At 42.7% G+C, this 17,628-nt stretch overlaps 1 protein-coding gene across 8 annotated transcripts in view; it reads right to left on the minus strand.

Annotated features, from left to right (window-relative positions):
* Rbp6 (RNA-binding protein 6) overlaps positions 1 to 17,628 on the minus strand; it is a 357,340-nt gene that overhangs the window by 106,320 nt on the left and 233,392 nt on the right. The window lies entirely within an intron of this gene.

A 17,628-nucleotide genomic window follows, 5' to 3' on the forward strand; every position in this document is an offset into this window, starting at 1 on the left:
ACACAACAAGAGAGAAAAAAAGGCATTTGCACAAGGTTTGAATGGTGGGAAAGGATGTAGGAGGATGCCCTGAGGCTGTCTAGCCAGAAAAAACGCGAAAATTCCAGAAGTAGTTAAAGTGAACAATTACCAACTTTTAGACTGCTCAACCTTGATTAGATTAAAAATTATTTTTCGTAACGGTCAAATTATCTTGAAAGGTGTTGTTGTTGTTGGTGATTATGTTGTTGGTGGCCAAGTACTTTTCATAATTTTATTGAAGGCTGGGCTAACATCTACATCGACGATGGTATGTCTTCAGCAACAGCACAAATTAGTCCTCCCTCCTCCATTTAAGTCATTACCGAATGAAATTCTCTCGAATAGCCGTTTGTTGCTTCCACACCATCCAGTTGATTTATAAACACTTCGAGAAGGAGTCTTTGGTGAACTTAATAGTTTCATTAAAGATGATTGAACCAATAATTCGCCTTCGTGACGTTGCAACCCGAACATCGATTTTAATTGGATGCGATGGCATCTCAATAACATTGTGGGGATTATGTGCAGACCAAGTTCTATAATTTTGAGAATTAACGACGCAAAAAAAGTGAAACCACGCCTCGTCATGAAAAAAGTAATGCCTTGCATGTCAATATTATTACAAATTGTTGTGTCGATTGCAAAATTGAATTCGTGGCGAAAAATAGCAAGTGGGGAATGTAAATCATGGTTAATGTCTATTGTTTAAAAAGCGTCCAACCGCTCTTCCAAAACGTTGTGAGAAAACAGGATATTCCACTTCTTCAACAATCTACGATCGTCGTGAATATTCCCAATAACCATTTCCATTAACAAAACCGCTTCGGAAACGGCCATCACAATAAACATGTTGTGATGCTCAACCATTTTTAGAAATGTTTATTATTTTAGAGAATTAATTACCAATAAACGTCACGATGACTTTTGTACACGCCACTGTCTCGATTTAACCATCAGCTTTGCCAAAGCAATATTTCAAAAATATTACCGACCCTTTACAGTCACCTGGTACTCATTTTAACAAGATACGTAATAAATTAGAGGGCGAAGAATTAAAACTTCACCTTGCAAACTTGAAACAACATCTGTGAGTGGTCGGTTGTGCAGTTCTCGTCCGATAATTACAACTGATTACTTCTAAAAGCACAGCAGTTAATCGCATCAGCGTTCATTCGATAAAAACTGTCCAAAACTCTTGGAAGTTTCCTCCTGGAGGAGCCGTTACCCGTCCCTCGGCATTGTCGCCTCGAAAGAATTTTTGCTTGGCAAACAAAGTATGTACGAATTGCCGGCTCATTATGAAACGTAACAGTAAATTTCCACGAAAACACCGCCGTAGCACAATTCTTGGGCGAGTTCCTCGCCGTCAGCGGAATTCTTATCAAGATGCGGGTTATATTCTAGCAAGTCGAGCGGTTATACTACGCACCTAGACCACCCTCTCGCTCCCCGTTTTGCGCTTCCTTCTTCGGTGGCGGCGCGACTTCCGCGCTTCTTCGTCCCCTAATTACGGGGCGGCGACATTGTTTGTGCGACGTATTGTCCGAGCGATGGAATATTCAGGGCCCGGTCACCAATTCGGACCGATTTAAATTTTCGATGGCGGCCAGTTCGCCTCTTCGGATTGAAAGTTTTAAATGACGCCCGCCCTTTAAAATATCGATGAACGGCCCGAAATCGCAACAATCGACCCTGATTGGCCGTGTAATCCGGCAAATTTTCAATTTATATTCCGATAAATTGATAAACACCGCGAGGCGGCGGCGGCGGCGGCGGCGTCGCGGCGCACCCCCGACCAGTTTCCATTACAAACACGATAATAATGTTCTAAGCTCTGCATAATGTGTTTGCGTATTTCGTTCGGATATTTCACACCGGCATCTTAATATATGCACCCCTCCGATGTATAATTGTGCGATTCGCGCATTATCACCGCCACTTTTCCGATACGCCGTCGACGTATTGTTGGCGGTGTTTTCAAAGGATTTGGGTCAACAACACACACACCGTCGTCGTCGTCGTCGTCGTCTTGTGCACGGGGTGGAGGGACCACCCTCGGACAAATCGATAGTTATTAACTCGTTTACGCAGACTTGTAAGTGCTGGCAGGGCCCGTCATCTCGGGAAACTTTAATGCCGATGCCGGGGCTACAAAAGAGCCGTTACCCCAAACTTTAAAAATCACGCCCCGATTCTTCCTCTTGACGGAGAAAACTCGCACATAAACTCGCAATTCCCAACCCCAATCTAACCGCAGATTTCTATATTTTCTCGCTGGTCTCTCATGACGCGCGCCGATATCCTTTTTGTTAAATCAAAGAAGAACCGCACGAGAGGCGGAGAAACTCACACGGTACGATACCCAACAGACGAGACCTCGCCAGATCTAATAAAATAATGCAATTAGAAGAATCCAATTCGATACGGCGAATTTTCACTTTTCCCGGACTGGAATTGGAAAAACTGAAAAACTATCATCTGCGGAAGAGATGACACCGGACCGAGGAGAAAGAAAAATAATAAAGTAGAAAAGCAAAGTCAATTTTAAGTTTACGTATAGTGAAAATTAAAAAAAAAAATCAGAAATCAAAAATCCATGAAAACAAAACGACAGAAAGAAAAGTGTCTAAATGAAAATCTGATGAAACATGCTTTTAATAGTTATTTACGATATAAGTGAGATATAGACATTATTAAAGCATGTTAATTTCATTACCGCACTAATGCGGTAACAATTTCATTACCGCACTCGTTAGGATACGGAGACATTACACTTCTAAAATGAGTGCGAAGAAGAAGAAACCAAACACGGAATATTTTTTTATAAAATATTGAATAATCAGGTGACTGAAACAATAGAATAAAAGACAAACGATAAGAAGCTAGTCTTTCATTTGAAAAAAGACAACGAGATTTTATCTTGGCAATGAAATTAAAAATAATAAATAAGAATTAGATTTGCAAGAGAAGTTGAAGATCGATCGAAGAAACCTTTTGAAAATAGTAAACCGTCTGTTTTCGTTGTCAAATTTTTCTGATTGAAAAATTCACCGACTTCTCGCACTCGATGACATAAAATATTGTCTCGACTTTTACAGTTCCCCCATCTATTACGTCTTCCATCTGGCGAGAGATATTTTTGGGCAGTCGCCGCCTCCCCCCACCGCCATAATGAGGGTCAAATCGTAAAATCTTTTCCCCCGACCTGCGATTTATGTGCCACTGTAAAACACAATCATAAAGGATAATAACACCCTCTCAGCGAGGTCCGTCAGATGATTGCGTTCATTAGTCGTCCTCTTTGTGAAACGTCGAAAACTCGCATCAGGAATCAATATCTTATGGTGGGATATGGGGGCGATATTAAAAGGAAGCGAGGTAGACAAGGGTCGAAACCCTAATCTTGGTGGATGTTAAGTAAGTAAGCAGCTTGGGTTGTAGATGGTCGGCCTGTTTACCTACGTTCTAACTTCAGCTAGTTCAAGTTGAAACAATCCTGGCCAAGATAAACTCAACTCCTCCTTAAATCTCCAATTCTCGGTGTGTGTGTGTGTGTGTACGTCCTGCTCCTCGCCTGTTGTATCTAAACTAAAGCATCCTGGACGGATTAGGAACTCCATACTAAAAGGAAATCAAGGCCGGAGACAGCCGACACTTTGCAGAAGAAATATTTATCCTGGCCCTGCCTCGTCCGAGCGCGTGTACGGACCCCGGGCGAGAGGGACGAAAATGAATAAGGGCGGCAATAAAGGGGGTCCACGTATGGCCCACGTGCCACCGGAATAGATGCACGGAGAAGTCGACAACGCACAAAAACAACCAGAAAAACACATAAAACCGGCAGGAGGAGAACGAATGGGCAAACGGAGCTTTCTGGCCCAGAGCGAATATCGCATTAAAGTTCAAAAACTTTCGCCCAATAAAACCGATATCGATTCGGTCGTTGCGAGGTTAGTCTTTCTAAAAGGGGGGCCTTTGATCGCGGAGATAACGCCGGAATCCGTCTGTTTATAACGGCCGGGACAATATAATTATCGAGTGGGAACGAGCTTCGCCACTCAGCCATATGAAAACAAGGACGATCCGGGATCCGCGCGGGCCCGGATAAATCGAGATTTTTCAAATTGTTGGGCCGGAGCGCGCGCCCTTCCGACACGCTAAAATATTATATCCCACAACTTACCCTGATGTACATAAATTGTGCGGCGTTACTCCGCTCCGCTCTCGAACCACCCTTAAAAGGATATTCGTTCGGTTCGAAAGCCGAACAGCGCTCCGGCACGCATCACGCAACAAACGAACGAACGCGACTCTTTCCTGCCGGATTTATTTATAATTTCGATCGCCGCGACATTCTTCCTCCTTCCGGCCAATTAAAAATTCACCCGCCTCCTTTAATATTTAACGCAAACTAATGCAAACGCGGCTGAGTCAATGTTTTTACACAATTACGGAATTATTAAATTCCCCATTGATTAATTACACGGCACGAAATGAAATTTTTTCCGATAATTGCCTTCTGTTCCGGCGAAGAATGCAAAAAATCCTCACAGCTCCCCCCGCACCGGGAAAAAATCCGTATTGTAAAACGATGATAAATTGATAAGGTCGCCCACGCCCCCGAAAATACCTTCCGACATAACACATTTTTAATAACCCGTGTCTCTTGGTCGGGATTCGATCGCTCCGCTCGGTCCACTCGCACGCGATCGATCACCGGCGGCGGGGGCGGCTTCGCGCCCGCGGGGGTGGCCGGTTAATTCTGCGCGATAATTTCAAAACAAACAAATTTAGCTGCGCCGGCAACGGCTTAATTGATATCGCCCCGGACTAACGGCCAGGTAAAAACGTTTGTGTTGGCGGCGGCATCTGTCGGATGTGCGTTGTGGGAAAATCGCGTGGGCCCCATCAAGACTTCTTGTTTGCTCACCGTTACGTTAAGTCGATTACGTTCTAACTGTATCGAACAGGAAGGCGCCACCATGTTACGTTATTTGTCCACGAATGCATCCACCGATAACCTCTAATCGCCCTCCAGGATAACGTACACGTTACCTCTGCAATTTGCAACAAGAGAAAAAAAATACAACTCCCGACAACACTCCGAGCTTATTGTCATAATTATGGTAATAAGCCGCAGCAATAATCATGGCTGCTTCTTGTTACGGCAAATACATTGTTATTTGCTTCCGGTTATGTAAATTGATAGAGAGAACATAACAACAAGTCGACTTTGTAAGCAAAAGCTCGCTTTGTCTTCCCGTGAAACATGTGCAATTTTTATCTTGCCGATATCGAGAGTATGTTCGGAACGCCACCCTTAGCGGTTCAGAGTTGGTGTCTTTTCCAGCGAAATTGAAAGTTACGCTGCCGTCTGAACAGATAAAAATAATAAGAAAGGGGCTCGGATACGTGAATAAAACGTTTCTCCGAGGAACATATATTTCAAATTAAATACATATATCAAAAATGTTTAAATGGAATAACCGCTTCAATTTCTCGCAGAAGAAAAATGAGGGAAAAAATTAGTTGAGGTTTATGGAAAACTTGAGATAATCTGTGCGAGAATGAAATTTAATAAATAAAATTCAGGAAATAAAACTTCCTCAATGAAAAGTGCCATAAATTTCGTTTTATTCCTTTCAGGATGCAGTTTTAATGTCACGGTTTTAATTTGCAATTTCAGTTCCAGGATTGTTGTACCTACATCTGTCAAAACAACAAAATTACGCTGCAAAAGTTTTATGAAAGTGGGAATAAATTCCGCGTCCAGATCATAACAAAAACACACCTCTCGGCCTTATAATGAGCAGAAAATATAAAAACATTACGAAACATAACAACCACTTTAATTTAATTTAAAAACTACCGTTGTTGCAGCTTTTTTTTAAGAATTAACTGTAGAAGTTGTTCTCGGAATCGAGAATTGTAATTTTCGAATGAAATTTTAAATTTGTTTTCTTCGGTGCAATCACGTGCAATTAGCGAAGTCGCATTTGCTTCAGTTTCGAATTTAAAATTTTCAACGCGCGTGTGGAAACGTACGGCTTCGGAGGCGATCATTATCTGTAAACACCCTAATTTGTTGGTTGTTTCCCCAATAATTTGCCTTTTAAAAATTCAAATGAAAGCGGACGGTCGTAATACACCGGAAAAGAGTTTTCTTACAGTCGATGCGTCGGCAAAGCTAACTGAACAGTTAACCAACCAATTTGGCTAAAAGCATTTAATAAATTAACCATTAGCGAGAATCAACAATTAAAAATTAAAATCTTCGTTAGGAGAGAGAACCGGATCTTAATTCGTCCGATTTCTTAATTAATTATGATAAAAAAAAAGGAAGGAAAAGGATCGTTGACAGGTAATATTATGGTGGAGGACGCAGGCGCAAACTTGAAAGTTTATTTTTATTGTTATCGTCATTTTTTTTTATCAATTCAACACAACTTTCATCTGGTGAAGTTTTCCGGTAATAAAAACATGCCGTAAGGCAATAAGAAGATGGCTTATAATTTATTTAGCAAGAATGGCCGAGCGAAACAGCGCAACTGACAAGCACCGCAGAAAGTGGAAGGAAAAAAAATAACCACGTTAGTTGGAAATGTTTAGGGGGATGATTTACATAAATCGATACGGCAAACCACGGAAAATCAAATCACGATAAATGCGAATAGTGGTCCGACAGTGGAAGCCTTTTTTGAAGGCGTCCCTTATCAATTTATCAACGGCGGTGGCGGCCGATTTGATCCTCGGCCGCCGTTCCCAACCCCGTGCTTAATAACCAATCGGAAACGAGATAATTAGATGCAAACGGCCCACTTACTAAATTTATCCCGCACATGATATCGATAAAACCGTTCCGTAATTCTATAAATAAACCGTTGAAATATTCAAGCGCGAGGGGTTGAAATCCGGCCGGCGGCGGTCACGGGAGCGACGTCGCCTGGGGCTGCACCGGGGGCCTCGTCGAAAATGCGGGAGATGGCCGACGGTGCGGGGATGCATGCCGGAGGTCAGGGGGGGCGGCAATCACAGGCATAATGATCAAGTTCGACTTACGTTAGGTCGTTGTTTAGCGGGGGTTGGCGTTTGGGCGGCAAGCGTCGGCGGCGGCGTCGAGCTTGAGTCAGTGTGCTGCACGGCGGAGGCTCTTTTGCCCGGGAGCGGCAGGACTCAGGCAGGATCTGGAGTCGTCGCACGCGCGCCTACTATTCCACGTGACCAAGCGAGTGCGCGTCGTGTCGCGGAATGGCGGGAACTGACTGCACGATCCGTTCGGAGCCCGCCGTTGGTCGTCATGGCGACCGAGCGGCCGCTCATCGGCGGCGGCGATGGCGCCGTGACGGACCCCCGCGCCTACGCCGCTCCGCAACGCTCGCCGCTCCTTCGCGGAAACGCGCCAAGGCTCCCGATCACCGTGCGACGCTATGCTGCTCCCTAAATTCACCGCCTCAACTTACAACTCTGACCCCCGACAAATTCCTACCCCCACGCCTTCAACTCAGACTCAAACGATCAACCAGGAAACAACTCCAAAAAATATTAAATACCCCTTTGTCCACCTCATCAACAACTCAGAATTTATAAAATACTATAGCAACAAACCTCCCACGCATTATAAAAAGCTCCCAATTTTTATACAGATACCGCCTCAACTTACAACTTCAACCTCCAACAAATTCGTACTCCCCCCCCCCACTCCCTTCAACAGACGCCGTCCGCGACTCACTCAAACAATCTACCAGGAAACAACTCCAAAAAATATTAAATCTCACATTGTCCACTTCATCAACATCTCCAACCATTTTTAGAATTTCTATCATACTCCAGCAAACTCCCCCCACTTGTAAGTATACTCCAAATGTTCCAAAAAACTCCACTTTTCATGTTGATCTGAACACCTTCACGTCCACCCACTCCAACCCCATCTTTCCACTCTTGTATCAAGCAACTGCGAGCCGTAAACAAGCAAAATCTTTGACGGAGACGCGGATCTGGCGTCGCGCAACTCCAAATTGGAAGACGCATTTCAACTTTGCATCTTGTCGGATGTAAACATCTTTTTCCGATGCACTCGTCTCGACTGACGCAATTAAATTAATCAAAGACGGATGCAGGACGCGGGGTCGCTTCGTAAAATTCGAACGAGACAAAATAAACAGAGAGACGTTCGCGGTTACGGCATGTTGTTTTCGTGTAATTTGCTTTTGGCAATTGGAACGGTGCAGTTTTAATGTTTGCTCAGATGACACGAACGTAAACCGGTAAATCGATTTGTTGACGCATCTCGGAGATTGTTTTGGAAGGGCTAATTTTCGAGCAGATTTTAAAATTAAAAAGGACCCAAGCTCCTGCACTCGACTTCGAGGAACGCAAACAGAGATCCTCTCACGACCGTCCAGGACGCTTCCGGGGATTATCATACGGAACGAGCTCGCCCTTGCTCCGTGCAAAGGAAAAAAAACACAACATTCGATGGTGCGCACCCCTTCGTGACTGCACAATATCTCGGCCGTCTGAATTTTTCAGTTCAACTGGCCACACTCCCCCGTCAATTTTTAATGTGTTTACGTTTTCCTGAGTACGATAAATATCCATAATAAAAATACAGGTTATTACTCATAAAACTAGATCGACGGACTCTCCTTGCTGCCCCCCGTTCTAAATATTTAGAAAGTGTATTGATGTCGGCTCATTTGGCACACATTATGAAAGTTGGAAGGGCGGCCGGAAAAACTGGGTTAAGATCGTTCCCGGTCCCGAATCTGAAATGTTAACGGATCCAGGTTGAACCCGGATAGTTTGATTAATGTCGAAAGTTTTTCCGACCCCTAAATTTGGATTTCGTTTGTGGAACTGGACCAATTCAGATCTGATGCAGCAACAACACCACCCCCGCCGTAAACTCCTAGTAGTGAATTCGTCTCCGGCGGCGGCACGTATTCCCGCCCATTTGCTTAAGACAGAGACTCCATTTTACCGGAATAAATTATAACGAACCAAGGTGAATGGTCGTATTTGTGTAACGTCAACGACAACGATCTCGTCATTATCGTGTCGTTGCATCTAACGGCTGCAAATTATCAAGACAAAAAGTCTCCGTGTTCTCCTCTCGAGCGCGGCGAATCTCGTCCGCACCAGATGATGTAAACACGAGACATTTGTCTTCATCTCGATTTATGCAATTCCTCGGGGTTCGTTCGCTCTCGATCGATCGGGCGCCATCGATCGGTCACTTCTGGTCTCGCTCCTGGCGCGCTTTATTAATTCACCACCTCGAATGGAACAAAATAACCGGCTCGGACATAAACTAGCTGTCGATCCGGGAAGGGGTAAACAAGTGGTCATTATTCACTTTATTAGGGTTGGTGTTTATTGCCTCCATTTAAAAATCATTAATCTAACCCTAAACGTGGGGGACACGTGTCCCGGAACAAAGAGTCCAGTGCACTGGGACAAATCGATAAATCTGGTGGTAGGAAAGTGTTGCACAACCTCGCGCCGCTCATAAAACCGTTGTGTAACATGATAATAAGATAATCTAGTCGCAGGTTTGCGTGCAGATTTAGAACTAACTTCTCCCCGCGGACTAGTTGGATGGAATAAACGAATCCCAGACATGGAAAACGTTAGCCTCATCATAATTTCCGCGGCGTTGCACTTGCCAATAAGCCCCGCGTAAAATGTCGCCCGTACTTGCAGATTTTTCATCAGGGAAGGAAGGGTCCATTGTTCCATTGTTCCACGCCCAGTTTGTGCCAAATAAGCAGCGTTCGCTATTAGCAAAATGCAGCGACTCTCAGTGCACTCTCCTGCCAAAGGGTGACACCGGCGATGAATTCAATGATCCTCGAAAGCTTCCGCGTTGAGCTTTCGATTTTATCTTTTTTTGGAAAAAGCTGCGATAAGAGGGCATAAATCAAGCATCGGGAGCCCCCCCAGCTGGTCCCAATTCCGGCCGCGAGTCCCGTCTAATGTGGAAATTATTCCTGCGGACCAGAAACGGGGAACGGCTCGACGGAGAAGGCGACGGCGGAGAAAAAACATCCACAAATCTCCACTTTCCCATCCGAGATAATCCAATGAAATCTAAGTGAAATATAAATGTCTGTAGAGTGTCGCTCTATTCCCAATGCAAGCGGAAAATACGACAGCAGCCCGGAAGAAACACACAAACAAGAGCGCACACGGCGAAAAACAAAAAAGGAATACACCGCCATCAACCAAGGTCGGTGGAATGCCGGAGCGGATGCGGGTCACGTTCGAGATTGGAGTTGTTGTGGGGGCGGCGCGGGCGTGCGGGGGTGGCTCTTTTCGATGTTCTGCTCCTTGATCTAGGAAGTGGCAGACATCGTCCAACAAGTGAAACTACCGCACATTTTATGTTTCCAAAAATGAGCCGGAGGGGACGGGGAAAAAAACCGAAACGGATCAAACTGGTTCGAGGACGCGATGCCAGATGTTCCGGGGAATTTCTTTACAATTGCCAACGGCTTGGAACACGAACCGGCCGCAAATCAAGATGGCACTACACATTTATACGCCGACGTGGATTTACGCCGGCAACAATTACCAGCTTGGTTGCTCCGACGGAGGCCATAACTTTCGAGCGGAGCCCCGGAAAATTTATAATTTATCGGTTTTTTGAAGTGTCCCGATCGCCAACAGGAGATCCTTTACGGTCACCGCCGCGGTTCCACTTCCGTTCCCATCAAGCTTATTGAATGGCGGACATTCGAACCTGTAGGTGCGGGTGATTCTATATTTATACCATTTACTTTCATCTCCTAAATATAGCGGAGCGCATTTGATAAAAACCGACTCACGACCATCATTTTTCCTTGTATTTTTAGACGCCAAGTATCACGATAACCGGAGGAATCCGTGACTGAATGTACTTGCCCGGATCTCGTACTGCAGGGTGGGACAGCCAGACGAGAAACTGTTTCTCCCGTTCGTGCACGACATTCTAGGCCTCGATTCCTTTCAATATCCGACTTTACAAAAATTCCACCCAATTTACATATTGATGCCTCGTCAACTGCGTCTCCGCCGGTGAAGAACTCCTTCCACTCTTTCCCCACACGTACCAAGACCCCGAACTAAAACATTTAACAATATTTTGAAAAACGGGGTGTGTCGTGTACGGCAAAATATGGAATACCAGACGGCAACGAAACAGACAAAACATTTCAACAATACAAAATAAAGTTCTTTGGATCCTTCGAATGACGAAACAGATAGAAGAAATCACCCGACCATAGAATTAGCTCTTGATATGGAATATCTATGCATGGGTTGTTTTTATAAATTTCACTCAAGACTCTCTCCCCTCTGTACACCCGGGAGCCAATGTGCCCTTGTGGGGCTCCAGTAGAGAGAAGAAAAGTGTTGACGCTTCGGCTATGAAATATTTACGGAAGTTGCTCTATTTGACATTTCCAAACGCAATATCTTATCTTATAATCCATTGTGGAAAGGTCTAAGTTTAGGGAGGATTCCATAATAATTCTTCTTGAAAAGTTGTGTTTTTCTGTTTGTTATGTTTATCGAAAAATAGGATGTCTATCATTAAGAAGAAGTTTTTATTGGGGTAGTATCTGGGAATAAAGAAAGTATTTCCGACAACATTTATAATAAAATCAAAAAGCAAATGGCAGATAATCATTTTTTAAATTGTTTCAGATTCTGTAACAAGACTCTTCTGAGACCATTTATAATAACAAATAGAAAAAGAATGTGGTCATTGTTCACTTTAACTACTTCTGGAATTTTCACGTTTTTTCTGGCTAGACAGCCTCAGGGCGTCCTCCTGCATCGTTTTCCATCACTCAAACCTTGTGCAAATGAATTTTCCTTACCCTTTAGTTATACTAAGACCTTGACGCGACCCTGAAACACAACGAGAGAGAAAAAAAAGGCATTTGCACAAGGTTTGAATGGTGGGAAACGATCTAGGAGGACGCCCTGAGGGTGTCTAGCCAGAAAAAAACGCGAAAATTCCAGAAGTAGTTAAAGTGAACAATTACCAAAAATGTACCTAAAAAAGTGCCAAAAAACCCATCAAAAATTAAAGCAGCAAGAAATGCGCAAAACTGAGAAAGCGGATTCTTCTCTATTATTTTACAATCTCATTAAAAGTTATTTATTTAACGAGTTCGTGTGTAAATTGGGCTTTTTTTAGTATGAGTGGGCCAGATTAAAGGCCCACGAGTGCCAAAAAAAGTCCAATTTACACAAGAACGAGTTGAATACAACGTTTTTTTTGTTCGACGACACCCTTAAAGGCTCCAAATCGCTTAAAATATTTAAAATTAACTTGACGTTTCGTTTTGTCACATTTATCAAAATCCGTTCACATAGGAGAAAATGTTCAAATTCTGACAGTGTCGAACAAAAAATAAATTTCTTCGTTCCTAAGCATTCAAATTATTTTATCTTCAAGCGGTCGAAAATCGCGCTTTTGTGTATCTCTAGAGAAACCATTGAAGTGGCTTTTTTGTGGAACACTACAAATTCAAAGAGTTAAAATGTCGCCGAGTTGCCGACCTCGACATCGTCTCGGTTTTCAATCTCTTGGTCTGGCACAAAAAGACTCACTTCTACTCTTAATGATATAATCTACTATTATTTGAAAAGGAAAACCATTGATACTGACGAAGTATTTATTAAAAAAAAAGTTAATCACGTGAGTAACTCTTTATTCTCCACCTTAAGCGTTTTGTAAAAAATGTTTGTCTAAATTTTATTCATTTTTTTTTTTATCTAACAGATGTCAAAATGTCTTCAGTTATTCTCGACATATACGAGGACCTTATTTTATTTATATAACAGTCTCGAAGAATTTTTTACAACAGAAAGGAGGTGGAAACGTGTTGATTTGTTATCATCCTCGGTGGTGAGGGTCGTGGTTAAGCGAAAAATGCAGGGACGCCTAGCTCTCCGGACCGCCGTCGAGATAGGGGAGCTAATTAAAAGAAGGATGAACATAAATCCGCGTTCGTGAGGCACCCTGATACCTACCGAATTTGCAACTTATTCGCACATAAAACTATTTTATAAGCTCCTCACTTGCGTCAAATTATTCATATGCGAGCATTAAAATTAATTAAAATTTTAGGAAGCCACGGCAAAACCTTCCAACTTGCACGAAACAATTTATGGCTCTGTTTACGTTTACCTTAACCGTTTTACGGCGGCGAAAATTCAGCACTTTTTGACGTTTCGAGCTCGGCGATACCTGTCCTGAATTCGAATTGAATTGAATTTTTTTGAAAATTTCCAATTGTTCCGGTTCACCTGAGCGGAAGGACGGTTCGGTTCGGTGGAAACGTGTGAACCGGGCGTGGTAACAGTTTCACAAAGAAAAATTAATTGTTTAACGATTTAGATAAATATTGCCCATTTAACTCTAATTGTGACCGAGTCAAAAATGAAATATCTAAATATTTGCCGGAAATAAACATTGACTCGAGAGAGCGCAGAGCCGGGGAGAATTTGGTAGGTGCTAATGTAGTCTGCCGGAGCTGAGAGATCCAGTTTGGATTGATTGTTTGTATAGCAAACAACTGTTTCATCAACATACAACTCAGATGGAGCCAAAGTTCAGTGTGATAGCTCAGAAACTGTGCCGACTCGTGCATCAAAACATCCCCCGAGCGATAACCACCCGCCCCCGCGCGCGCCTTTCTTAATTCCGTGTGTGCCCCACTTCCGGATTTTTGATTGCGTATTAATCCGTCCCCCGCCTAGGTGGAGAGTCTTTCGGCTTTCGCGGAGTACAACGTTAATTAAGTCCAAATCAAATTACCATTTGGATTTCATGCTCATTAAATCGCAGTCTCGGCGCGGCTGGCGCACTGACGAGCCCCTACCCTTCTCATTATGCTCGCCCCCCGGACACCCCTCTCGCGTCGCGCGGCTTCACCCCTCGCAAAAACCCTCCTTGCGGACCTCTCTCGCATTTGCACCTTGCCCTCCGATGCGACAAATTTCGCTCCGGCCCGAACGTTCAATTGACGATAAATTCGGAGACAGAAAGGGCCCCGGAATTCATTAACGCGCCGTAATAACCCGGAATCGGGACTGCGACTACCGGAATTTTGTTTTTATTTTACCGGGGGACGCCCGAATTCATCACCACACCAGGAAACGGTCTCTTTTGACCCTTCTGCCAACACCTTTCAACTCCTCCTCTGTGTCTTCTACTCTTCAAAAGTCACCAAGACGCTCTAAAATTTGTACGAGTGGGTGTTCCTGGGACACCGTTACAGATGCCACAAGATAATTTAAGTCATCTTGGAAATAATTAGCTTTCAGCTTTTGGGAAAAAATCTTTCGTGGAGCTGCAGATGGTATCGTCCCGAGGGGCCAAGAGTGGAGGTCCTTAATCTAATATTCCAATAAATTAGCCGCTTAGAGTATCCGGTCGGTCCAATCCTAGGTCGGTGCGGCTTAATTGCACATATCAAACAATGTATGCAAATCGTAGGTATGCATTAATCCCCCTCGCCGTAATAATAATCAACAGTGGCTATTAAATGTTTCCCTGAACAATCTGCACTCGCTAAAACAATACGAAACTAATTAATGTGGCCGCAAGCCGCCCATTATACACCTTAATTCATTACATGCGGCTTACCCAGAAATTCTTATTTATATTATGGCAAGTGTGGCCGCCGGTAATCGGATTAATAATAATATAAATTTACGAACTCCAATTGTAATCCACAGTTCCAGTCAGGATCGCCGGAAGAAATTATTAATTGGGAGAATGCGACCGAGTTGGGAATTTTCGGAAGTGCAGCGTTCCAGATTTTGGAAAGGGAAGTGCAGCATTCCGCAGGGCTTCTCGCTCGATCCAGGATTTTGAACCAGTTTGCTTAAAAAGTGTAGAGCAAAAATGACATTTAGTAATTTTTTGGCAAAATCACAGGACTGAATCCATCTGTTCGCGTTATCCGGCTCGAAGGATGAAAATGTTAGCGTTATATCGAAGGACCAGATTTATTGCGATATCCTTGCGGTTCGAAATGACAAGACTTCTTTTGTCGATGCTTGCTGATTTATTTCTGGTAATGGTTACAAGTCTAGCTTATATCTAAGGATTTGAGTTAGGGGTGGTAACCCCCACCAGTGGTAGCGCTAACGGCCTGATCAAGGATTTTCTAAAAATGAGAACGAAAAATCCATCTGTAATGTCAGAAGATCTTTTACCACAATAGTATTGCACGAAGGCTGCGAGGGCAATAATTCCACGAGGGTTAAAAGGCGCTTTAGTCCCGTGGTACATAGGTATGTATACTATTCTTGGACGACCTATTTTATTTAATGGAACTCGAATTCTAAGCCAGATTTCCAGTCGCAAGAAATTATTAATTTGGAGAATGCCACCGAGTTAGGAATTTTCGAAAGTGCAGCGTTCCACATTTTGGAAAGGGGAGTGCAGCATTCCGTCATGTGAACGCAGGGCATGTCACTCGATCCAGGATTTTGAAGCAGCTTGCTCATAAAGTGTAGACAAAAAATGATATTTAGTAATTTTTTGGCAAAATTAATTCGCCAGAGAACTGAATCTATCAATGATTTTTTAAAAAGGAGAAGGAAAAATCTATCTGTAATGTCAGAGGGTCTTTTATTACAATACGAATTGCGTGGGAAAGGACGAAAGTGCATCTTTTCGTCCCGAGTGTAAGTATATTGCACGAGGGCAGCGAGGCCAATAATTATATGAGGGATTAAAAGGCGGCTACATATGTACCCTATTTTTTCCCTTCCGGTTCGAAATGTAGGCTGTGGATACCTCATTTGAGGTGAGAAAATTCAACTTTCTCACTAAGGAAAGAAAGATAATCATGAAATGTTTATGGTAAAACTGTACCAAAATACAAATGTCAAAAGTGTCAAAAGTGAAATAAGTTATTGATAAATGAAAGCCAATTCAATAAAACAAGTTGGTAGATCAATCATATAATCTGGAAAATAAACAGATAAGCTAGGTGGGTACTACAACATCTGTTTATATCAAATTTTCGAACAAACGTCAAATCTTCAAATGCGATGACAAGTTAATTAAACAAATAACCCAGCCTACTACAGTACAACCTCGATAATCCGAACCAATTCAGCACGAGCGTGTTCGGATTTGGCTTTTGTTCGGATTAAAGAAAACTATCCAAAAAGACTACAAACAAACTGAAAAATAATATTTATTCCAAAAAATAACATCAGAGCCTACTCGTTAAGAAAAAAATCTTTAATTGACGTTTGTTTGAAGATATTTGATTTATTAATGTGTAGTTTCATCGCTTTTTCTCGCATTTGCCTTAGCAATAATATTTGATTCAATGGAATGCCATTTTCCGTTGCCCATTGGATACAAATATTGAAACCAGCTAATGCTGTGCTGTGAAGAGTTGATCCTTCTTCAGTATCTGGTTCATCTTCTTCTGGTTCATTTTGTTCCACGACCTCAGCAACAATTTCATCGTCTGTAAATGTGATGTCTTGTTTTTCATCTTCATTGTCGATTGCCCATATTCTAACTTCATTTCTAGTTAGATTTCCTCCTTTAGACAAGTTATTTAGGAGTCCAGTCATAATAGCTAATTCGTTTTCTTTTGTGTTCTCATCCGGACGATTCCCTCTCAGTAGTGTGGATAATGGAAGCAGATCTTCTTCATCATAGGAATTATCTTGATTATCGTTAATGAAAGATGCGTCTTGAAAGCGATTGGGCCAAAGATTCTTCCAAGATTTTGTAATTAAGTTTACACTAACAGATTGCCATGCTTCCTCCAGTGAATAAACAACGTCTTTTAGGTTTAATTTTTTCAAAGTCTCAGAGATGTCATTTTCTGCACTTACAACTTGCAGCAGCAGAGTCTTGCGATAATGTAGCTTAATGGCTTGGATGACGTTCTGATCCATGGGCTGCAATATCGGTGTACAATTTGGTGGTAAAAACATGGTGGTAATTTGACCATCGTCACTAAGTAACTCGTCTTCACTGGGATGCCCAGGAGCGTTGTCCAGAACAAGAAGTGCTTTCTTCGGCAATTTTAATTCTGACATTTTTCTTCTCACGGCTGGTACAAATTCTTCGAAGAACCATTCCTTGAATATATCTTGAGTGACCCAAGCTCTAGGCTGTCCTTTGTAAATCACTGGTAAGGAACCAGTCTTAGTAAAAGCTCTCGGTTTTCTGGCTTTCCCAATTACGAGCAGTTTCAGTTTGTGGGTGCCCGTTGAGTTGGCACAGGGCATAAATGTTATCCTTTCTTTACTAATCTTACGCCCCGGAGCAGAATCTTCATTTTTGTGTACTAGAGTCTTATTTGGAAGAACCCTCCAAAATAATCCACTTTCGTCTGCATTGTACACTTGATCTGGTGTCAACCCGAGTTCTCCAATTTTCTGCAGAAATTTATTCTTGAATGGTTCAATGGCGGTTATGTCCGAAGAAAGTTTTTCCCCACTTACAGTCAGCTGTCGAATACCGAATCTATTTTTAAATTTGTCAAGCCAACCCAAACTAGCTTGAAAATCATTTTTTCCTGTAATTTTTTGATAAAAATATCTTGCCTTTTCTCTCAAAATTTCTCCAGA

This window comes from Tenebrio molitor, chromosome 3 (assembly GCF_963966145.1).
Source record: "Tenebrio molitor chromosome 3, icTenMoli1.1, whole genome shotgun sequence".
Classification (NCBI taxonomy): domain Eukaryota; kingdom Metazoa; phylum Arthropoda; class Insecta; order Coleoptera; family Tenebrionidae; genus Tenebrio; species Tenebrio molitor.